Source organism: Ceratotherium simum, chromosome 10, assembly GCF_057802395.1.
Source record: "Ceratotherium simum simum isolate JZ-2026a chromosome 10, ASM5780239v1, whole genome shotgun sequence".
Lineage (NCBI taxonomy): Eukaryota > Metazoa > Chordata > Mammalia > Perissodactyla > Rhinocerotidae > Ceratotherium > Ceratotherium simum.
Window position 1 is genome coordinate 76,317,486 of NC_141909.1, and position 22,500 is coordinate 76,339,985.

Here is a 22,500-nt window from a genome sequence, read left to right on the forward strand (position 1 = left end):
CCTTCTCCCTCCTCTGCCCATCACAGCCCTGGCTGACTTTTGCACCTGTCCCATCTGTTTCTGTCTAGCTTTTCTTTGTTCTGGGCCCAGACCCCTGCAACAGCCTCTCAATAAGTGTTCCTACCTTTGCCCTCCCCTGCCTCTAATCTCTCCTGCGTGTGGCTGCCAGCCTCATCTTCCTAAAACCTCTGAGACTTTCTACATTTGAGTTTGCAAGACTGGTAATTGCAAAGCATTTTTATTCCTCTTGCTATTATTCCTGCAATTCAGGTAACAGCACTCAGGTGGGCAATGGGGTCCCAATGGGCTCAGGCCCCTCTATGCCCCTTCCTCCCCTGGGAGCAATTCTTGGCCCCCATCAAGTCTGACTGCCTCTAGATGAGCCTTCGCTGACTGTTGCAACCCCCACGCGTCTCTTCTGCCTTTGAACTTTTGTGGTCCTTTCTTTCTGTAGCACTGAGTAGACAGTCCTCGAATGTGTTGGGTTATTTTTAACTATTCAGGTATATAATTCCCTATTTCCCCAGTCTTGATTTAATCTCCATAAGGGCAGAGACTGGATCATATTCTTTTTGAATCTTCAGTAGCAAGATGACTTGTACACACTAGGGACTACGTTATTATTAGTCAGTTAAATGAACATAACCATGAAACCATTGTGTGAAATCTTAAAGGTTTGACATGAACGTCCTCATCCAGGAATCTTTCGTGTGCAAGGAACATAATCCTACTCAAACTAATCCACGGGAAAAGGGATTTAGTGTAAGGATTCAAGGTAATCTCACGGCCCCAATTGCAGAAAGACCTCATAGGATGGGAGTTGTCCACAGACAGTCTGTTTCTCACTCTGTCGCTATTCGAGTTGGCTGTCCTCCTTAGCCTCCCTCCTTTGCTCTCCAGGCATCTCTACGAGGACTCCATTCATTTCATTTCCTGGGTACGTGTGTGTGCATTTGTGCCTGTGTCTTGCTAGCTCACTCACTCGCTCCTGCATGTGTTCTCTCTTTCTTCCTCCCTCCCTCCCTCCTCTTCCCCTCTCTCTCAGGCTTCCTGTCCTCACAGTCCCAGGTCTCTGATCATCTCTGTCTCTCTACTGTTTTCTCTGCAGATCAGCTTCTTCTATAAGAAGTTTCTGCCCCTGTGACGATGGTTTTCCAAGGGCTTTGGCTCAACTCAAGCAGCCCCGCCCAACTTTACATAATCTGGCCTCGAAACTCCCCATGGCTAATGACACCTGAAAGAGACTCTTTGGCCCACCTTGGGTTCATGCTCTTCCTCAGGCCCAAACAGCTTCAGCCTGGAAGGGATAAGACTGTGAGGTCTTGTAGGTCAAGCCAAAAGGTTAACACAAACAGAACTCTGGTATGCCTGTTCTAGCTAGAAAATCGTGTTCACTACTCTCAGCTTTTTATCTGCCTTTTGTTTCTCTCATGAAGGGGGCTGGAGATATTTTCCCTCTCCTTGACTCGAAGCTCAGCTGTGTGACTTGCTTTGGCGCTATAAGTTGGAAGTGACAATGTGCCAGTTCCAAGCCTAGGCCTCAAGAAAACTTGGGTATTGCTGTCTTGTGCCTCTGCCATTGCCACAGGAGGACATTTCTGCATTAGCGTGTCCCAGGAAGAAGAGGGACATGAGGAGCAAAGCCAAGTCATCCCAGCTGAGCCCAGCATAGATCAGCTTACCATCAGTTGACACTCAGCCAATCCACACATCTGTGATAATAAATGATAGGAAGCTGTTGAGTTATAGGATGGTTTATTCAGCAATTTTATGCAATAGCTAACTGGCACACTCTCTTTGCTGGTCCTTCGCTTGAGCCAATAAATATGCTCAAGGATCTCATTAAAAAAAAAAACAAACTCTTTTATGTCCCTGTGCTTCTCCTATCCATTGCATGATTTCACTCCTGCCCTTTACAGCTAAGTTACTGAAAAGAATAGTGTGTGCTCTTCTTCCTGTTTGCCTAGTCATACTTTCATCATCACCACCATGATCATCATCATCATCGAAATTGTAAGCATACAGAAAAATAGATGGATCCACTCATGGATCCACTGCCACGGATGGTGGTAGCCCTCAGTTCTTTGCCATTCATGTTTTGTCTAACTGCTTCCATTCCCAACCTTCCTCACCCATTTTTTTTGCTAGAGTATTTTAAAGCAGTCTCATCCATCATCTCATTTTGCCGTATTATCTCATTTTGTTAATTAGGTCTACCGGGTTATATATAGTATATATAATATTCTCTTCAATTCTATTATCATACCCAGCAAAATGAACAGTAGTTCCTTGAAGTCATCTAATACCTACAGACCCTCAAACTCAGCATATTCAAAACTGCTTTCCTCTTTCCCTTCCCCTCCTCCAGGGTCTTCTTGTCCCAGTGAGAGGGGCCGTCATCCACCCAGCTGACTGAACCCATGGCTTCTTCCTTCTCTTACCCCCTGCATTTATTTATTTATTTTTTTATAATTTTATTTATTTATTTTTTCCCCCAAAGCCCCAGTAGATAGTTGTATGTCTTAGTTGCACATCCTTCTAGTTGCTGTATGTGGGACTCGGCCTCAGCATGGCCGGAGAAGTGGTGCGCCAGTGCACGCCCCCTATCTGAACCCGGGCCGCCAGCAGCGGAGCGCGTGCACCCAACCGCTAAGCCTCGGGGCCGGCCCCCCCCTGCATTTATTAAATGGCCCATCACGGTTGATTTTACCTCCCCATTTTCAGTTACACCCAGGAAAGGCCCTGGTTCTTCTAGTTCCCATGAATGGCTGTGATCCCATCAGAAAAGGGGTGTTCAGGGATCAAATCAGTCCACTCCCTAACCATGTGGAGAGAATTCTGCTCAGAGACTATCCTCCCCAGAACTGCTCCAGATCTCCCCCGTTCTCTCCTCGTTATTCCAGCGGGCCTTAGGCCTTCTAACGCTAACAAATATAGTACTAAAGAAAAAGAGTGTACACAGTAGGATTAGAAGGGAGAGTCCTAGAGTCAGGAAGGCACACTAAGAGGCCATTATCATCAGCAGAGAGTGAGGTCCAGGCTTGAGGTGGTGACCATGGGACCAGAAAGAAGGAGGCAGGCAGGAGACATTCGAGAGCACGGGTGAAAAGGCAGCTCGGTGCTGGTGGGTTAGAAGCATGGGCTTTGGCAGACCTAACTTTGGATCCTGGCTCTACCATTTACTATTTGACCTTGAGCTAGTTATTTAGTCTCTCTGAATTCTGTGTTATCTGTACAATGGGGATAATAATATATATGCCCCGGGGTGGTTGTGAGAACTATATGAAACAGTTCATCTGAGGTGCTTAGCACAGGACTCAGCACACAATAAGTAATCAAAAAATAGTAGCCTTTATCTTTTCCCCCACTTGCTGCTGACTTATGTCTTCCATTCTTAAATCAGAATTGTGTTTGGCAGACTTCTATGACAGCGCCCAATAATCACTGCTTCCTGGTATTCATGTCCTTGTGTAATTACCCTTCTCTTTGAGTGTGGACTGGACCTTATGAATTGCTTCTAACTAATAGAATAAGGCAAAGGTGATGGGACCCAAAATACTGGGACTTGCATCTTTCTAGCAGACTCTCTTCCATTACCTTCTTGGCTTGTACATTTTGACGAAACAAGCTACTATGTTGGAGAAGCCCACAGGGCAAAGAATTGAGGGTGGCCTCTGGCCAACAGCCAATTAGGAACTGAAGGCCTCAGTCCTGCAGCCCTTGAGGAGCTGAATCCTGCCAACAACCATGTGGGATTAGAAGCAGATGCCTCCCCAGTTGAACCTTCAGATGAGACCCTAACCCTGGCTGACTCCTTCATTGCAGCCTGGAAGAGGCCCTGAAGCAGAGAACCCAGTTAAGCCGTGCCCAGAGTCCTGATCCACAGAAATTGTGAGATAGTAAATGTGTGTTGGTGTAAGCCACTAAATTTGGGAGTAATTTGTTATGCAGCATAACTAATACATAAAGTCAGTCTTTCATTCCACAAAATAACTTTAGACCTGATAGTCCTGAACTCACACTAAGGAGAGAGCATCTGAACAAAGAGTATTCTGACAGGAGTGGGCACTCTCACCCAGCATCCAGCCATTATACAAGTTTCTTCCTATCCAAAAATCAGATAGATAGTGTGACAAGAATGAGTACAGTTATGGTGATAACTGGACAAATAGCTCGAATGTGGACTGCCCTCGAAGATCTTCAGTGTGTGGTCTCTTTTATTCCAATTTTATTCTTGTCTTCCAATGTTTGCTTCTCCTGGATTGGTCCAGCACAGCCAAGGTGGTTAGCTAGGGCCATTGTCCTTGTGGATCAGGCAAGGCACCAGGACATCATCCCTGAAACACACCTTTCACTTAAGAAGCAGAACCACGTGCTCTGCTTCTTCTTTTAGAGGCATATGGTAGAAAGACCTTCGGATGGGGCCTGAATTGCCGCTAACTACTTGAGCCTGACTTTGGGCAACTCTTCCCAACCTGTTTTGATCGTCCACAAAATAGAGAAGACCTGCCTACCTCCCGCACAGAGTTGTTATGGGCATCACGTAAGAACTTGGCACGTTAATTCCCCTCTCTGTACTTCAGTTACTTCATCAATCGAGGACAATAGTACCTACCTCACGGGTTGTGAGGATTAAACACGCAAATGTGTGTCAAGCACGTAGCAAAATGCTTGGCTCAGAGGAATTGCTCAGTGACTGTTAGCTCTCATCACCCTGATTACTATGATCTGTGCGAACACCTTTGTCAGTCATGAAGTGCGATGCATCTGTAAACTGTTACTGACACTGGGTTCTCAAATACTGGCTCGAACAAAAGTGAATGAATGGATGAGCACTGTTGCATTGGCCAAGGTTAGCCCAAAGTGAACCAGAAGACAGCAGTTAAGAAAAGTTCCCTCCACTTGCCTGGGGATTGAGCAAGAGAGATTCCAGCCCTCGGCCACATTCTCAGTATAACTCTCCCCATCTCTCAGGGGGCTGCAGGAGTCACTGATTGTCTAATGGCCCAGTTAGGAGAGGTCCCTCAGGCTGTCATCTGTATTTGTGTGCTCACTCCCAGCTGCACTCTGTCAGCAGATTTCTCGCCCTGTCTCAGCGTCTGTTCTTTGGAACAGACTTCTCCTGAAATCATCCAGTGGACAGTGCTCAGACCTGGTACCATGTTTCTCCTCGGTTGTCCACTCATCTTGCACTTCCAGCCTGGCCTCTCTAATTAGCCCTCCTCTGGCTTCAGTCTGATCATTGCATTTTCCTGCAGCTGTAATTGCCCCGCCAGAGCACCGCCACAGGCCTGTGTGTAATCACTCCCACCCACTTCAAATCCATTTTAGTCTGGAGTCGACAGATACCATCTAGTGAGCGAGGCCTAATTGCTCTCTGATTACCCACAGGGTCAGGCGCTTACGTGTGCACAGTTTCTATCCATGGCCCATGCAAGATTTTCGTGTTTGATAATTTCCTCTGCCAGCTTTTTCACTGAGCCACCAGAGACACCCCTGGCAGAGGTGAGCAGGCGTCCAGAGAGAGTCCTTGCCCCATTATGGATGGCTTCTTGGTTTACTTTAGGGGTAGAATCCATTCATCTCTCTTCACCTCCAGTGCCACCATCTTGGTCCTGTCTGCCATCGTCTCACCTGATCTCCAGGTGCATCCTGCAACCAGGCTCACCCTCTTCTGTCTTCTCCACACAACTGCTAAGGGATCCTTCCCAAATGCCAGAGATTCAGCATTGTCCCAGCGCCTTTAGGATAAAGCCCCTCCTCCTTACCAGTACCCTGGCCAGGCATCAGAGAAGCCCTATTCTCTCCCGGCCTCCTTTCTCACCACTTCCACTCTGTCCAAGTGCCCTGAGCTTCCTTCCTCACTCACGCCTGCCCACCTCTCGCTTCCCCCAGACCTCCCATATGCTCTTCTCTTGGCTTGCATCCCTCTCTCCTTCTTGCTCCTGCTGTCCTTCAAAACTAGCAAATGTCAACTTATGGGTCAGCTCCTCCAGCGAACTTGCCAGACCCACTCCATTTGGCCAAGAGGCCTTGCTCCATACCTCTTCATGGCACTTAACACACGTTACCGCAATTCCTTAACTAATCTTCCCCTGCTGCGCGCACGCTCTGCAGCACAGGCTCCATGTACCTTATTCACCACTGTATCCCCAGCACCTAGCGCAGGGCCTGGCACATGGTGGGTGCCAATAAATATTTCTTGACTGAATCAATAAATTTTCCACCACTGCTATGAAGCCACAGAAATAACAGTGGAAGTCGTTATGGCATTTCCCTTGGTCAAACGTTTATCGGTCCAGATAACACTGCACATGAAATGTTAATTTTGACTTGAACAAAAGACTTTATTGCTTCCTAGCATGCCGACATGTTTTTATTTTTATTTCTCTCACATCTTTCACAGCTTCCCTATATCCTATGAATTGGCTTTGAAATACTGCCCCCACTTTCTTCTCAATCATTTTAGGTCAGTTTTTGGCCAATTTCTATACTATGTACTATAAATACATCATCTCGTTTCATTCTCCCCCGAGTCTGTGAGGCAGACGTTATTATTCCTACTTGAGGGTGAGGAAGCCCCGTGACCTTGGGCAGGGACTTCTGCATCATCGGACTGTCTAAGGGCCACACCCTGCTTAGTCATGCCTAAGGCTCCTGCCCTCGAAGACCTCTTCTTGTCCCCACATCTGTGGGTTCCATACAGTCCTGTTGAGTAGTCCCTTTGCTAATAAGTGGTGGCGTTTGTTTATCAACTACATTTTAGAGTGAAAACTCTACCCTTCTTGAGACTGGAGAATCATCTGTATTACCTGCCTCACAGCACAGAGCAGGGACATGGCAACTTTTTAAATATTCTTTGCAACATCCGTGCACTCAAAAAATATTTATTAAACCTCCTTAGAAAGTGAGGTTCCAGAGGCTAGAGCGATCCCGTTATGGAGATGGGGAACAGCTAAGACAAGTGAACACAACTGTGGGGCACAGGGCTCTGGCCGGGCCAGCGTGCCGGGACAGCTCCCTCTCATTTCTGAACTCAGGATTTTGTGCTTTTATTCCCTCCACTGTGTGGTCATGACTGTCACCTTCCTTGGACTCACTGGGGTACATGAACAGTGACTCCCAGCCTATCTGACCTGTCACAAATGCCACCGCCTCTTCACCCCAGCCACATGAGTCACACACTCCTCCGATGGCCTCTCTTCTCTTTACTGAGTCTTCTGGGTCAGAGATTAGAAAAGAGAAAATAGCTGGTCTCAAATGTTAATCTTCTAAAATAGGAATTGGAGCACCTGTAGGAACAGTTGCTTTCTCTTCTCTCAAGGTCCCTGCTCCTATATGAAAAGAGAAAGTGCCTTCATCAATTTGCAGCTGGATGGAATGAAATAGCTCTGTTCGCCTTTTCTCTTTTCCAGGCCTTTTATCATTCTTATCCCCGGTGGAAATAGGGTCAAAGAAACGGATTTATATGTGTATTTCCTCTACCAAATATAGAAAAAAAAAAAATACTCCACCACACACCAAAAGCTCTCCCTTTGTCACCTTGCTGCCCATTACTACAACTGGGGAGTCATCCCCATCGTCCTCTCCCCAGAAAATACCCACACACGTAAGCAAAAGATTATTGCACACAATTTCATGGTGTTTGGACCCCAGGCTAAGAATTCTGCTCCAGAGGATAAGTAGAAAAAAAAAATTCAAAAGTTACACTTAGGGCAGCTGAGACTAAATGGAGCCAGCAATTTGGTTTGGAATTTTAGATCTTTTGGTTGCTTTTTGTGGTCACAATTTTAACTCCTGGAGTTAGTGACTATTTCCAATGGGGCTTGTCTCCAGCTCGGTGGCGTCTTCCAGTGTTCCAAAGCGTGGGTGGCCAGGAGAGGCAGCACTGTCATCGGAAGGGAGCGAGTTCTCCCGTGGGATAGTTTGTGACAATAAATCTTGTCCATAACAGGTGGCTGACATCTTCGCCTCCCACAGAGACTTACCATTTATGATGCTCTCAGTGATTGCCACAGAGCCACATGTGTTCAAAGTACCAGTGATAATGGGAGTGAATCTGCCTGTAACGGCTTAAGGTTGGTTCTTGCAGATTTTATTGTGGAATCTCTGTGTGAGATGCGGTGCCAGCCCCACGAGATGCTCAGGGGGTGCACCCCAGAGCCTTCCAGCTGACAACTGGGGCACCTGGGCCAGTGCCATTTTAGTGGTAAAAAGTGTTAAAAACATTCGAGTGGCATTGCCTCTTGTTTACAGCAGGGGTGGTGAAGAAAGACTTTATGTGAGTTCTAATCATTGTCATCACATACAAACTTTTTATTTTTTTTTCTTTTATTTATTTTTTTTTGTGAGGAATATTGGCCCTGAGCTGACATCTGCCAATCCTCCTCTTTTTGCCGAGGAAGACTTGCCCTGGGCTAATATCCGTGCCCATCTTCCTCCACTTTATATGGGACGCCGCCACAGCATGGCCTGCCAAGCGGTGCGTCGGCGCACGCCCGGGATCTGAACCAGCATGCGAACCCCGGGCCACCGCAGTGGAGTGTGCACTTAACTACTTGCCCCACCGGCTGCCCCCAGACTTTTTATTAAGCTTCTGTTGAGCAATAAATGAAAGTACGCAAATCTGGGAGAAAAGCAGGCTGGTGTCCTCTGGAGAAAATTGAAGGTCTGGTTTTTCTCTTTCAAAGTCATTTTGAGCAATAAAGAATCTTTTGTTTCTGGTTGTGTTTGCAAAAAAAGTGCTGTTTGAATATTATAATTGTACTAATATTTACTTAAGGACTATTGTTTTTATTTACATTGCATGGGGGGGACAAAAAAATCACGACGATAAATTTCTCGAGCAGCAGCGCACTCAGCATTAAGACCCACGCAAAAGGAGTGGCTGTCTCTGTCGAGTGGTTTCAGGGGTTCAAGAAAGAACTCCACCCCACAATGGTTCCTTTACTTTATGCTTGAAACTACACACTGAGTGTTTGGGTACCTGAAAAAAACACGGCGGATATTCCCGGGAAGGCCACATCAGCACCCTCCGGCTACAGGCCCCCAGAGCCCCCTCTGGTGGAACAAGTCGGGTTTATTGCACATCCCAATTGACGTAGAAGCCTGGCAGAGTCTGGCTGGAGATGCAAATTGGAGAGTTTTAAACTGTATTTTTAGGACCTTTAGCAATTTAAAGGCCACCACCCAGATCCTTTCACATTTCTGAGGGCTAACACCAGCCTTCCGGGCGCCAGCACCCAGGCCTTTCCAGAGGCATGCCCTGGGGTTGCAGGGGCGCAGCCACGCCGGAGGGAGCCCCTCCTGTGCCTGGCCCTTAGCCAGAGGTGCGGGAGGGGCACGCCCAGCAACCTTGCCTGCAGCGGGGTCAGCCAGAGTCGTGCCTCCCCCTCCCCTGTCCCGCTCCCCATTCTCTTCTAACATTTCCCCTGGGAGCATTTGATAAATCCTGCACACAAATCCGCCTCTCAGGGTCTGCTTCTGGGGAACCAAGAGTCAAATCATTTTATGAGGCTTATTAAGGAAAACAACATTCCCCTGCCCACCCCCACCCCCACCCAGACACCCTCCGATTTCTTGTTCTCCAGAAACAACAATATTCATCTTAGCTTTATTTGCTATCTTTTTTTTTTTTTGGTATGTTCTTTTACATCTCTAAATAACATTCTTATAGTGCTGCTTCCTGATTTTTCAGTTTTAGGCATTTTCTATTGATTTTCCTCTATGCAATACAAAGATTAAGACACACGTACACACACATACACACGCACACACACACACACCCCTTCCATTCTCCTAAATGGTTATAAAATAACAATACTAGGTTACTCTTATATAGAATTTGTTACACGCCAGGCATTGTTCTAAGCATTTCATGTGCATTAATTCAATACTCCCCCAAACCCTAGGTTCTGTGATAATCCCCATTTTACAGATATGGAAACTGAGTCAGAGTAGTTAAGCAAGTGGCCCAACCACTGCTAATAAGTGGTGAATAGAGATTTGAACCTAGGCAGCCTGGCTTCAGCGTCCATGCTCTTAATCACCACGTTATACTGCTAGGATTATGCCATAATTTGTCAGACCAGTCTTCAGTGTTTATACTAACATGATTATATCGATGCTGTTAACAGCTGATCCCTGTGGTAAACTGTGATTTCTCTTTCCATCTTGCAAAACTTGTTATTTTATCCGGAGTCAAAATTGTCCAGTTTTTTGTTTACCTGGTCTTTTGTGTCTTATGTATTTATCTCTGATTCAACCTAAATTCGCCCCCAGTTATCTAAATCTCCTCTCGTTATGCTCAAACAGATCAGGTATTCTATCAGTTTTACCTTCTTGGAGAAATTTCTCCTGGAGCACTTCTGACCTATTCCAGTCTGGCCTGGCTGCTCCTGGGACCTGCTGCAGAGCCATCCTCCTGTATGCCTTCTCTTTGTCATCCATGGGTTCTCTTCACCTTCTCCTGTTCCCTGGACTGTAGTCTTCTTCCCTCTTGGTCTGCTTTTTATCTTGGTAGAGCCCTCTGTGGCTTCCTGAGAAAGAGTACATAGGAAGTAAAATTTGGGGGACCTTGTACATCTAAAAATATCTCTTGTCTACCCTCATACTTAATTGATCGTTTGGCTGAGTATAGAATTCTAAGTCTGAAATATTTTTTCCGCAGCATTTTGAAGACATTGTCTCCTCGCCTTCTGGCTTCTAGCATTGTGCTGAAAACTCTGAAGACGTTTTGATTCCTGATCCTTTATATAAGCCTCTGTTAAATCTGTTTTTCCTCCACAGCTCTGGAAACTTTTAGGATCCTCCCATCTCCTTAGTGTTCTGAAATTTCACAGGGATATGCAGTGACGTGTCTTGGTGCAGCCTATTTTCACCACTGGGCTGGGCATAGAGCAGGCTCTTGTAACCTGGAAACCCATGTCCTGCGTCCTAGGAGACTTTCTTGCATTACTTTTTAAATGATGCTCTTTAATCCTCTAATGTTCTCCTCTTTTTATTCCTATTTTTTCATTTCTTTTCCTTTTTTGCTCTATTTTTTGGAAGATTTCCCCAGCTCTATCTTCTAATCCTTCTACTGAGTTTTAAAAATATTCTGTACTATTTTTTAGAGATGCCCTATGATCCAGCCATCCCACTACTGGGAATCTATTCAACGAACCTGAAATCAACAATCCAAAGAGGCTTGTGCACCCCTATGTTCATTGCAGCATTATTCACCATAGCCAAGAAGTGGAAGCAACCTAAGTGTCCCTCGACTGATGATTGGATTAAGAAATTGTGGTATATATATACAATGGAATATTACTCAGCCATAAAAAAAGACAAAATCGTCCCATTTGCAACAACATGGATGGGCCTGGAGCATATTATGTTAAGTGAAATAAGCCAGAGAGAGAAAGACAAACACTGTATGATCTCACTCATATGTGGAATATAAACTAACACATGGACAGAGAAAACTGGACTGTGGTTACCAGGGGCAGTGGGGGTGGGGGGGTGGGCACAAGGGGTGAAGGGAGTCATATATATGGTGATGGACAAACAAAAATGTACAACCCAAAATTTCACAATGTTAGAAACCATTAAAACATCAATAAAAAAAAAAGGAAAACAAAACAAAACAAAAATATTCTGTACTATTTTTATGTTTTTATATTTTCTCCTATCGTGTTTAAAAAATTTTTTAATTTGCTCTCCATTTTTTTTTTTAGTAGCATCCTGTTCTTATTTCATGCACATGGTATCTTCTCTGATCGATTTGAGGATATTATTGATGGTAGTTTTGAATTTTCACCTCCCTGCATGGCCTCTGTTTCCTCCACCTTGCTTTCTTCTCTTTTTGTTGACCCTTGTCTTATATTAGAGACTTTCCAGCTATGTGGTGATCTTTGGCTGCCTTCTCATATTTAATTAAAAACCAATTGAAGGCCGGCCTGGTGGCGTAGTGGTGAAGTTCACATGCTCCACTTCAGCAGCCTGGGGTTTGCAGGTTTGGATCCCAGGCGTGGACCAATGCACCACTTGTCAAGCCATGCTGTGGCAGTGTCCCATATAAAGTAGAGGAAGATGGGCATGGATGTTAGCCCAGGGCCAATCTTCCTCAGCAAAAAAGAGGAGGATTAGCAACGGATGTTAGCTCAGGGCTAATCTTCCTCACACACACACACACACAAAAAAACCAATTGAATCCCTGTACGTATGGGTGATGCCTGAGAGCTGAGCCAGTTCACCAGGGAACCCCAGTGTTTTTAGGGCTTTCCTCCTGGGCTGGTCATGTTCCCCAGGTTTCTGCAGATGGTATGCTTCTGGCTGCTAGAATCCCAGAAGCTTCATGGAGGAGGAGCCTGGGAGTCTCCCTGTTCATTAGATAAACTTCCCCTCCGTCTCTCCTACCCTCCACTGTGCCAGATTCCTGTCAGTCCAGAGACCCTCTGTTTTATCCTCTTCATTGGTTATAACTCCAAGCTTCTGTTGGGATGAAGAAGAGGGAAATTGCCCACAGCAAGGAGTGTGAGTGTGTGTGTGTGTGTGTGTGTGTGTGTATTGTAAGATCTAAAATTTCATGTGCTACTTTAACATCTTAGAGCCTCATAGGGCCCCAAAGTCCTAACTGTGAGCTCCCCTGCTCTGGCCTGATGTGTCCCCCACCAAGCAGGAAAGGCTCCCCACTGTCTAGTTCCCCTGTCAGCTAGAACTGCTGCACTGCACTGAGTAGGTTTCAGCTCCTTGCCAGCCCATGAAATTAAACAAACCAATCACATCCTCTTGTGGGAACAAGGGGGCACCCCACCCTCTTGTTACTACAAAGCCTGCCTCCCACAGCCCCTTCTGGTTCACTCTGCTCCTGAGTGCAACCACCATGTGGCCCTGCGTGGCGCGCTGTGTCCTCCTCCCCCAAGCTGTGAGTATGTGACTAATAGACTGCTGTCATCTCATCTATCCAGTGCCATGTGTTCAGCCATCTCATACTGTTTGGGGTGGGGGATCCCTCCCCACCAATGGGGTGACTAGGAGGTGGTCAGTACAGTGCATGTGTGTGTGTGTGTGTGTGTGTGTGTGTGTGTGTGAACATGCACAGGGTACCTACGTGTCTACCTGCTTCTTAAACACACTTTCCGTCAGTTTTTCTATTTCCAGCACCTCGTCTCTTCTGGAGGAAAGGCATGACAAACACTGGAGTCAGGTGGCCTGGAATTGATTCTGGCTCCACCCCTGCTCCAAGCTGTGTGGACTTGGGCAAGTTATTCAATTCTTCTGTACCTCAGTTTCCTCCTCTGAAAACTGAGGATAATAACAGTAGAGGGTTGTTCCCATGAGTAAATGAGATGCTACACATAGAGGGCTCACTTCTGATTCAAGATGGTGGAGTGAACATGAGCATTTACTGTTTCCTTCTGGAACCCTAATAAAATGACAGACAGGACATTTTTCAAAAAAGTGTATCATCCCAGGAGGGCAAAAGAACAAGAGATAAGATTGTAGCAACAAAATTTTGGATGCTGGAAAGCAGAAATTTAGATGGCAACTGATTCAGCAGAGTCAAGAAGCCAAAGGGAGAACTGCATAAGTTCATACACAGCACTCCAAACAGTCAAACGCGGTGAGACAACTTTGGAGGCGTTTTGGCTGATAGAAAAAGAAAACACTTTGGAGATTATGAGATAGATCCACAGACTTCCTAAAAAAAGGGACTGGTAGCAATTGGTACTGTCTGGGAATGATCGCTGAAGGAAAGAGAATGAGGCTAGCATTCCCAACTGAGAGCAAGTTTGGAATTACACAAGTCTGGGGAGTTGGGTAAGGGATTATCCTAATACCAATAGCCAAAGGGAATACGTCGTATATTAAAAATTATATAATGCATTCCGTGTCGGGGAGAATTTCAGGCAGTGGACCCTCATTTGGAGGCTGATCAACATGGAATCCACACTGATTCAGTGCCTGGTTTTCCATGACACCCCTGGCTGCGGCAGCCTCCATGGCACATGAGGAAGCAGGCCCAGAATTTCGAAACAAGATGTCAGGCCCTGCTCTAAGCACTGGGAAGACGTTGATGAACAAAACAGGCCAAGGCCCTGCCAGGGTGCTGGCTCCAGGGGCCGCTCCAACCTTGCACGGAGGGAAGCCAAGGGCACTGGATGCTTGAAGGAGACAAGGAGAGGGTTTCACTGACCCAGGAAGGGAGGCCGAAGTCAGTGCTTCACACTGACCGTCGATATCATTGATGACATTTGACGATACCCTCACCCAGGGTTTGCGCTGCTTCATAAACACGGAATTTGCCGTGGAGCCCATGTTGCTCCTGAGAAGAAACCATACAGAGCCATCTTGTGGTGGAAAAAAGACACACAGGTTTCAGCCTAAACACTTGATTGGATTTTATACACCATCAGCAGGTGTCAATACATCGGCATGCTACTGCACCTGTGATTCCTCCCTGACACTCGATCGGGCAGCATTTTAAAGTGGTCAGCAAATGTTTGCAGCAGTCTATGCTTGTCCCGCTAACACATTTACCACAGGTAATTAACTTAACTACCTGATAAAAATGTAATTGGCGTGTTGTAATGCTGGCTATTGTCTGAAAAGAGTTTGAATGACAGTTACGTTGGCTCCTTGGTTATCTTTATAGGCACAAAATCAAATCCAAATTTGATCATTAGTTTGTGATTTGATTAAAGTAAACAGTCAAATTGGGTAATCATGATCCTGAAGGATTTACTATTTGCCACAATTAAATATTTGGATTTTCATATTGTTGAAAAATAAGAAGAAATTAGTCAGATTGCTTGCTGATGCTGCCAAATGCTGTGCAGCCACACTCTCTCTGTCAAGGATAAACCTAAGTTGTCAGAGATGATATGAGACTTAAGTATCAATCTGTCCACGTCAAGGATTCATATTGCCTCTCCTGGAAGCCTCAGTCATTTCACGTGAGCCTTTTATCAGGTTGCAAACAGCAGCAGCACACGCTGTATCCTGAGACCACAGAGTGTAGCCACCTGGGCACAGGGGACAGACTTTCAGAGTGTGCCCTGCACAGCAGCTGGGCCTGAGCATGGACCGTCTGCTGCTCCAGCACTGGTGTCACCTGCGTCTACAAGACTGTCACCAACAGCTTGGACAGTGATGGAGAGCTTCGCCCAGCCACATCAGCCACGACCAGTGAGGCACGTGTGGTTTTCTGCACACAAACTTCAGCCCTCAAATAAGCTAACAGCCTCCTACCTAAGCACAAGAGGCACTCCCATCTTGAACACTCATTACAAGAGAATTTTTAAAAATGGGATGACTAATAAGGGTTTTTCTCACTCGGCCTAGAGAGTGAGGATCCTTCAGATGCTTCCATTGATTTGGGCAACTTCTCAGCAGCCTCCCAGGCCTTCTGGGCTGTGTTTAGGCAAGCCACATCTCAAGACCACAGATAACAGAACTGTAAGAGCCTCAGCATGGTGTGGACGTTTCAAGCCCCAAACCCAGATCGGGGATAATCTGCTACAATGGCTTTGGCCTTACTCTTGAAGTCAGCTAAGGCAGAATTCAGTTGGGTTTTTAAAACAAGTAGTTTTCCCCATGTCCTCGGGGCAACCTAGAACATGCTTCCTGCTCCTCTGCGCCCGTCCAGCCCCCACCCCGTGCCAGCCTGATCTTTGCCCCGCAGACGTGGAGGCGCCTGCCCAGCCTCAGCCCTTAGCCCGCTGAGCCCGCTGACTTCCTGCCGAAGTGCGCTGGCCTTGCCCACGGTTTAACTCCTGGCTCAGCTGGTCTTATCCTGTCATCTCATTGTTTCACGTGTGCCACGTAGCACCCACGTCTCCCCAGGGAGATGGTAAGTGCCACGAAGGCAATGGGCACCATGTGTAGAACAGTCATAGGATTCATTTGTTCGATTAACAAATTCTTACTGAGTGCCCACTATGTGCCAGGCACTGCTCTAAGCACTGGAAGATGTCAATGAACAAAACCGGGGCCAAGGCGCTGCTCTCGTGGGGTTTCTATTCTAGTGGGAAGACAGACAAGGAACAAAGAAATATATCACATTCTAGATGGAGAATCTAAGCATGGTCCAAGGTCACTCAGGAGTCCACGGACCAGAGACAAGAAGAAAATCAGTCTTCAGTGATGAAAGTCAATCTGACTCCCCAGCTGTCAATGTTACTGTGCCTCACTGCACACTGATGCACATGCATTAGACAGCACGTTTGTGGATGAGACACAGGCTCTGGGAAGTCCAGGTGACTCCTAACATCTTAGGTACTCCAGTCTCTAATCCAGTGGTTCTCACAAAATACGCAGCACTTGTCCCACTGGGGGGACTTAATTAAGAGTGCGTCTTGGGCATGACGAGGCTGCTTTCGGCTGCCTGATAACGCCTTGCAATGTTCACCGAGACACAGCAGCCCAGCATCAGGAGGTGATCAAGGAGGTCATTCGTGCTGCCAATTTCAAATTACTCTTAGCAAATACAGTTCACTTTATAGAGCAAACAGGATCACCCAGTTAACTTATGGGGCAAGAGAGAAAGAACTTTAACCATCATTAATGTTTTACTACCTTTCTCAAAAAAGTGTAACCTTTAACCCCCAAATCAACTCTAAACTGGGGCTGAGGAGGTCTGGCTGCTGGGTCAGTTCCGGGTGCTGGTCCGTCACTGGGCCAATGCTCTTTCGATCAGGAGAAACAAATAAACAGAAGATAAGCTCTCTAAAGCACACCCAGAAGCAGACCCAGAATTTCCCCAGCAGAGATAACCAGTCACTTGGCCCTCATTTGTATGATAGGGAGCTGTCTGCCCAAGTGCCCTCTCGGCCTGTGACGGAGCTGCGCCTTCGTAGTGACCAGCAGTCAGGGAAGCCCTTCCATCCGCCTGGAGACGAGTATAGCCTAGGGCTAACAGCAGAGTCTGTAATTGACTTGGTCCCAGCACTGACTGACTAACTGATAACATGAAAGATCTGATGCTCCCACGAAGATGCCACACTTAATTATCAGTAACTACCAGCAAGGACCTTATTTAGCACAAGAACTCCAAGGTCTGAGTCAAATCTGGTGGAGAGAGCGTTTACGTTTGAGAGCTCCGGGATGCCACAGAATTCCCCAGAACCTGTGCAGCCGGGGCTTACCTGGACGCACAGCCCACTTGTGCTGAGCAGGGAACTGAGGCAGATGTTCAGGCCCTTCCCTCCTTTCTCACGTGTAAATGACAGGTAGTTCCAGGCACTTTCATTTTCATAGATGACTAACGCCTAATTATTTGTGACCTAATAAGTGAGTCGTTAGGAGTTAGCACAATTTATTACTCACAAACTGAAATTGGCAGAGGAGTGGAATATCCTGATGGTTCCTTCCCAGAGGTCTGGCTGTGAGCAAGGCTCAGCTCTGTGGCACAGGCAGCATAGTTGGGATTCCTCCCATTGGGGAGGAACACTCCTTATCAGTGCTGTCTTGAGCTGGTCATGCTTTGCAATTGCTGCTTTTCTTGCTTTTAAATTATAACTTACTATTGGTTTAGCTTCTTCCCTGTCACTTTAGTTTGTTGTGGCTTGTTTGATTAGCCCTGAAGTGTGTAGTGGTGTATTTCAGCATCTGCCTATAATTTCCCAGTTATTATACCTTAACACACAAATGCACTGAGATTCAAATGTGAACCACCCATGCCCCTATTGCTAAATCATAAATGTACACAATTCTGCTGAATGTATTTGAGGAGCTCTTTTTCTATGCCATATGGAAACTGTCTGAGATAGGTAGGCCATGAAATTTTTAGCTTGTCAAGGTGGGCTGCTGTCAGAAAAGTTTTGCAAGCCACTGTCCTAGAAGTCTAGAATTACACTGCACCAGTGTAGGCAGTGGTATGCTAGTAGATATTTAGCAACCAGCTCTCGGGGGCAAAAGTGTGTGTGTGTGTGTGTGTGTGTGTAATGTGTTTAATATATAGATTAATTATAAATTTTACTGATGTAGAAGATGTGTGATACACAATTTGCAAATAAAAAATATACAGTACTCTTGATTGTAAATTCCGCATAGCCAACTGACTCTCACAGAACGCGTTCAGTTGATTTTCGTTGAACGCTTGTATCCATGGGCAAACTATAGTTGAACTGATGAACAAATGTAGTTTCAATATCATGTTAGTTGATATTTTTGTTTAAGACAAAAGTAAAACGACGATGACTACATCAAACTTCAGTCATTTATCGATGTGTGTGACTTTTTTGCTAAATCAGATAATATTTTCAAACACTGGAAGAACATATTTTCAATTTTTCAGCTATTCACAGTTTAACAGCTATAGACATGATACACTTTTAAGTTAATCTGTATTATTAATATTTTCTCCTTTACTTTCTTAAGTCTGCACAATCAACGAAACAACAAACCAAACTCTGATTTGTAGCATTTTGCCAATTTTGATGATGTAAACACTCCCACCTGGCCAATTTCAATCTATTGACACGGAATTGGGAAGAGATGCCCAGTGACACAGCCTGATATGGTATGTCTACCGTTCTACTCCAGTAACCCAAATAACCTCAAGAATGTAGATAATAGTAAAATGTAGTAAAAAAACAAATGAGGAAGTGATCATCTTTGAGTATTATTACCTTCTTTTTTACATAACAATAATTAATAATGGCTATGTTTAATAACTGGCTTGGAAGATTCCTGAAGATTCTTGCGAGCCTGTCCCAGCCAGCCCTTCACACTACTGAGTGTATGGCAGTAAAGGTGGCTGTGATTTAAGAAAGGCTCGTTATTCTTTCAGACAGTAATTGTTTCCCCTTCCGATTTCCCTCAGTTTACAGTTCGGCCAGCGTCTAAGCCCAGGCTCAGCCCTTTGTCGCGGTTGCCGCCCCGTGCCCGCTGGGGGCGCGGCGTGAGCGCGCGGCGCGTCTACAGCGAGAGGGGCGGGCGGGTCTGCGCCGGCGGCCCCGCGGAAGCACGGCCGCCCGGGAGAGGCAGTGCTGGAAGCAGTTTCAGAATTAGGAAGCGAGTGCCAGCCGGGGACTAACAGCCTCGTGCAGCCATAAAAACCTGCCGGGCGTTACGTCTTGAGAAACAAGGTGTTGGCTTTTAAAGTGTTTAATTTTCTCTCCCTTAAAAATGTAACCACAAACTGTAATTACAGGCAGACCATAAAACTCAAATTCCAATATCAAAGGACATGTCCAAGGATATGTATGTGTGATTTACACATTTTGTAATGCTTTATCAAATGACTAAAAATATTCTTTTTTACCCTGTGTGAATAACTGTGTTAGTCCCTTTATTGGTAGTGTGGAATTTTTTTTTTTTTTCTTTTGTTTGTGAGAAAGATCAGCCCTGAGCTAACATCCATGCTAATCTTCCTCTTTTTCTGCTGAGGAAAACCGGCTCTGAGCTAACATCTATTGCCAATCCTCCTCCTTTTTCTTCCCCAAAGCCCCAGTAGATAGTTGTATGTCATAGTTGCACAGCCTTCTAGTTGCTGCATGTGGGACGCGGCCTCAGCACGGCCGGAGAAGCGGCGCGTTGGTGTGCGTCCGGGATCTGAACCGGGGCCGCCAGCAGCAGAGTGCGCGCACCCAACGGCCAAGCCACGGGGCCAGCCCAGTGTGGAATTTTTTTTTTTTTCTTTAAAAGCTGGTTTCTTTTTTTTTTTGAATTTTTATTTATTTTATTTTTTTTCCCCCAAAGCCCCAGTAGATAGTTGTATGTCATAGTTGCACAGCCTTCTAGTTGCTGTATGTGGGACACGGCCTCATCGTGGCCGGAGAAGCGGTGCGTCGGTGCCAACCTGGGATCCGAACCCCGGGCCACCAGCAGTGGAGCGCGCACACTTAACCGCTAAGCCACGGGGCCGGCCCCTGGAATTTTTTTAAGTTTTATTTTTTTCATAGTATCTAATTCTTAATGATAATAGGTCTTAATGTCTTTCAAAAAGGGTCCATTCATTTAAAATACAGCAAGACAAAAACATTTTCTCTATCTCCCACTCCCACTTTTTTGTTGAAAGGAACTGGGCTCCTGCTGATGAGTGACTGCTGTCTTCTTCCCTCCTTCCATCTGGGACTGTTCTAGACCTGTTCCCAGCTCCATTCCTACCATGTGCTATTCCAGCAAGGAAGTACCACACACTTTGAAATTATTCTCTTTTCAGAAGAACCCTCACCTGTGATCTTCTTGGGAGAAAAAGTTGTAAAAAACAAACAAAAATTATTAATTTGGAAGCCATCTTGGAGTTTTGAAAACTAAAATCTGCTCTTCGAAATCAGATACTACAAGAAATATGTATTTAAATATTCATACTAATAAATAATTCTATAAGCACCTTCTACTCGTGGTAGATATTTAGTAATAGATTGAACAAGAAGAAAATAAGGTCGATTTTTTTTGACCTAAGAAGGCTGAAAAAAGTAGACAGTCTCATAACTTCCTTTCTTTCAGTCAGGGGAATGGCAGTCTTGAGATACAACAATCTGGTTTCCAAGAGGGACCTGGAGAAGTAAGAATGGAGGCGGCACTGACGGAAACAGAGCTGTCACCTACAGTTTGAGTAACTTTAACACTAATAGCATTTACGTACATTCAAATGAACTCTTTTCTTTGTGCCCAGATGGTGTATTGACATAACTGCTTTAATGAAAAGGTCTTTTGACAACAAATGCGTTTTGGTTTTTGAAGGAGGAAGCATTCCTTGTTGGGCTTAATTGATGAGGCTTAAATATCCCCTTTTTTCTAGTCAATCTAGCTCTCAACTCCTCTCGTATCGTTAATGACCACGGGGCAGGGAGCAATGGACTGAGGGTGCCTGGCTGTACAGTTTACCCACATCCCCCAGGGCCTCAGTGAGTCATCCCATCTGGGGTCTGCTCCCTCTGTACCTCCACCTCCACATCTGTTTTATGGGTATCTTCCCATAGCAGTCACTTCCCTCCTGTTCCTGGGGAGGCTGTAAGCCCAGTAAGACAAGGTGAGTGAGCATGCTTTACCTGGAACGTGCTACTGCTTCAATCCCTTCTCCGATTGCCCCAACCCCAGCCCAGGTGGGAGCAGAGTTCTATAATTGGCCAAGAATATAAAACTGGCTATTTGAACCAATGGCTCTTTTTGGAGCTTAGGCAGGAGTCTGGTGTTGGACCACAGTAAGTATATTTATCTTTAAACATCACAAGTCCAAGTTCCCTTCTGAGGCTGGTGGAAAGGAGGAAGAGGGGTGAAGATGAACCTCCTTCCCAGAATGTGGAACTGAGTACAACAGTCTGTTAGCAGCATCTTGGGGAGACTAGCTATGAGTCCTGGAACTTCATTCATTCAACAAGAAGTTATGGACTGAATAATACTTAACCCAAAGTAGAAAACAATCTTCTGAATATATGCCCCAAATAATTATAGACAAATGACTAAAGTAGTTGGAACAAAATTCTTATTGAAATATTCCTGTTTACATTCTGGCCAGATTTCACTTCTGAGGATAAAAGTAGGTATTATAGCAACAAAAGCCTAAATTAATAAAAGCACAGGAAAAGACTTTGATAGAAACTGGAAATTTCTGTAACTTTTGTCCAACCCAGAAATTTGGAAGATGTTGGATGAGACATCATCTACAGAACCTGGAATTGAGAGCATTTCCTAGGACATTAGTAATAGGTTTAGCTAAATAGGATTATGATTCCTGGTCACATAGCTCCTCACTATTTTCAAAGACAAATAATCACCAAGACTACAGAGACCAACACACAACAAAAATGGAAATTTAATAAATATTTAGTAAACATTTTTGATGCTAATGATAACAATAAGCGTTTTACATATTTGGATCAGTATGATAAAATACCCATAGGTCTGTATCAGCCATGAGATCACTGGTCTAAGGTCCAAAGAAAAATAATACTTCATATCAATGTGTTCACAGTATATAGTATAGGGCTTTCACGCTCTCTACGTATGTGGGCATATATCATACTTTGTGCTTTGAAGCACAACTTCATATATTTGACCTTTACAAAAAAACTGTAAGGAAATGTGTTATTCCCAGTTTATAGATAAATAAATTAGAATATGGATTTTTTTTTAAATGTTGAATGAATATAGGGAAAATGATTCGCCTAAAGTTACACAATTCAGTGGTTGAGCTGAAAAGATAACCCCAGTCTCTGGGATCCCAGTTCCCTGAACTGCCCACTGTGCCGCCTGCAGAGCACGAGGGTGCCTCAAACCTCTCTTCTGAGAGCCTTCACAGGCGGGTGCGGGCTTGAGAGAACGTGGTCCTTCCCACTCCCCTTCTGCCTCATCCTTTGTCTGCTGTCCTCAGATTCGGAGACCAGGAGGGTTGGGAGATTTCATCTGAGACAGCTGTTGGCTTCCCCTAATTCTCTAACAAGGGAAACCACAGAAGATGTGTTTCTGCAGAGTGATGACACTGGTCATTGTAGGTGAGGTGAAGGAGAATTTTATTACTCTAATGATTGAGAATTATTTGCAAATGATGATGTATACACATCCATAATA